Raw genomic sequence first — 2,500 nt, 5'->3', positions numbered from 1 at the left:
AGCGGGTCGCGACGTTCTACTAGGGGAGAAGTGCACGACGACGAAAACGCCGGACATCGGCGCGCGGCAGCGTGCCCGCGCGCGAGCCGTGAGGCCCCGCGGGGCATCGCCCACCGACGCGAAGCCAGCGTCGCTGACGATGAATCTCCCCGTTCGATCTTTTGGGTTTCTTAGGTTTACCCCTGAACGGTTTCACGTACTCTTGAACTCTCTCTTCAAAGTTCTTTTCAACTTTCCCTCACGGTACTTGTTCGCTATCGGTCTCGTGGTCGTATTTAGCCTTAGATGGAGTTTACCACCCACTTAGAGCTGCACTCTCAAGCAACCCGACTCTAAGGAGAGATCCTCCCGAGACGCGCACCGGTCGCTACGGGCCTGGCACCCTCTGCGGGTAAGTGGCCCCATTCAAGATGGACTTGGACGCGACGCGGCACCTCGGGATAAGCGGACCCTCCCAAACACCACATTTCCCTGCGGCGGAACCGCGGGATTCGGTGCTGGGCTCTTTCCTGTTCGCTCGCCGCTACTAAGGAAATCCTGGTTAGTTTCTTTTCCTCCGCTTAATAATATGCTTAAATTCAGCGGGTGATCTCGCCTGCTCTGAGGTCGTCAAAAGAAATTGTCGTGAGGCTGTACTATATATATATAATACGAAGAAGGCGAGACGACGACGACGACGACGCGAGAGAAAAGAGAAACGCAACGCGGCGAAACGCCGCGCGCGAGCGCTTGGTTAGACTACGCCGCGTGCCCCGGTCAAGAGCTGCTACCATACATAGCGCTTTCGTGGACTCGGGAACACGCGCGGTCGACCCGCGCGCGATCTCTCACCTCGCACACACTTTTGCTGCGCAGGGGGCGATCGGTGCACGCAAAATATTTGAAAGAAGAGACGAAGGGAAAATGAGAAAACGAACGAGGCAGAGAGAACAACCGCGAGAGCGTGGTGGTCTTTCGTCGACGTTGCGTCAACCGCGCCGCGATCCGCGCGCCCGCGCGCGCCAACCAACCGACCACGACGACAACTGGCCAGCCAGCCCGACGCGAACGTCGGAGGCCGGTTTGCGCGTCGTGGTGGCGTCGGCAACGCGACTGCGGCGGCGGCCGGCAGCAGCTGCAGCGGCGACGACCACTCTCTCTCTCTTATAATACGGTCAGGTTCTCTCGTATCTTTGCTTCGTCGTATATATCTCTAAAATCCCTCCTCTCGAGTTTCCTTTGCGTTGGCGGCGGTAAAGCGACGATATGCGCTCTGTGCAGAAGGAGAACGAGGAGGCGCGCGATTATCTCGCGGCCTCTATTCTCCTCTCCGATCTTCATTCGAAGAAGGAGAGGAAAACTCAAACTCGGTTCTCCGCGCTCCTTATGAACTACTTCTCCGTGGATCAGCCTTGGATCCCGCGCGCGCCGCAAGCGGCACACAGGCCACCTTCCGGGAGTACAAGCGCGAACGAATTGTCGGCTTGTTTCACTCCGGGCGGCGGCGCGCGAGAGGCAGATCTACTCTTTTTCGTTCGGCGCGTATATACGTATAACGTATAAACTCCTTGCAAGAGCTCGCCACGTTTATCACCACCGCGCACGTCCTTCCCTCCCGTGCGTGTGTGCGTGCGTGCGTCTCTCTGCGATTCTCGATCGCATCTTTCGGTCGGTCGTCGTTCATTCGTTCGACCCTCAAACCTCGTTATTTCGGACGACGCCCAACGGGGCGCGAGAGTACGCCGCCGTTCCGCGAGTATAGAGAGCGCGCGCAGAGAGCGCGAGAGCCTTCGTAAAACCCTGATGGAATCCAGCAACTCGCCGCGTGGATAGCGTGCGTAGTGTGCCTGATACCCCGGGGAAGGCGTCATCGACGACTCCTCGCTTCTCTTCTCTTTTCTCGTGGATGCGGGTATAACTCTCTCGCCGGCCGCCGCGATCGGGCGAACGTCCAACGAATCGCTCGTACGCGGCCGTCGAAACGGCGCGCGCAAGCAGTTTGTCTTCGATAAAACGACCCTCAGCCAGGCGTGGTCCGGGAATTGTATCCGTGGACCGCAATGTGCGTTCGAAATGTCGATGTTCATGTGTCCTGCAGTTCACAAGTTGACGCGCAATTAGCTGCGTTCTTCATCGACCCACGAGCCAAGTGATCCACCGTTCAGGGTAATCGTTCCTTCGCGCACCAAGTACGCTCTATCAAGGAATAGACAACAATGTGCGTCTTCTTCGTTTTGGCCCTTCGATCAGCCTGGCCGCGCGTCCGAGCACGCGCGGACCGCCGCCCCTGTTACGGGGGCTACGGCACAATAATGGAGAGAGAGGGAGACGTCGGTTGTCGGCGCGGTGCGAAAACCAAGAGGTTGCGTCTCTCGCGAAGCGAGAGCCGGGGCGGAACTCTTTGAAAAACCATCGGGGTCGAAAATGACTAGCATATTCGACGAACCCTTCAGCGCGCGCGATCGCGCGCGCGCGCGCGGGACCGGAGGAAGAGCAGCGGCGAGAATCGTCGCACTCTCCA

At 58.6% G+C, this 2,500-nt stretch overlaps 1 non-coding gene and 1 pseudogene across 1 annotated transcript; both read right to left on the bottom strand.

The window, feature by feature from the left end:
• Window positions 1-609, bottom strand: part of LOC139112951 (large subunit ribosomal RNA) — a 9,201-nt pseudogene extending 8,592 nt beyond the window's left edge.
• Window positions 610-1,993: 1,384 nt separating this feature from the next.
• Window positions 1,994-2,148, bottom strand: LOC139112953 (5.8S ribosomal RNA). Its single transcript, XR_011547548.1, has one exon. It is a non-coding gene; the product is annotated as a 5.8S ribosomal RNA (ribosomal RNA).
• Window positions 2,149-2,500: the final 352 nt, after the last annotated feature.

Source organism: Cardiocondyla obscurior, unplaced genomic scaffold (genome assembly GCF_019399895.1).
Source record: "Cardiocondyla obscurior isolate alpha-2009 unplaced genomic scaffold, Cobs3.1 scaffold73_0_88197, whole genome shotgun sequence".
Classification (NCBI taxonomy): Eukaryota; Metazoa; Arthropoda; class Insecta; order Hymenoptera; family Formicidae; genus Cardiocondyla; species Cardiocondyla obscurior.
The sequence above is the reverse complement of the archived record's forward strand: the minus strand, read 5'-3'. Positions and strand labels throughout refer to the sequence as shown.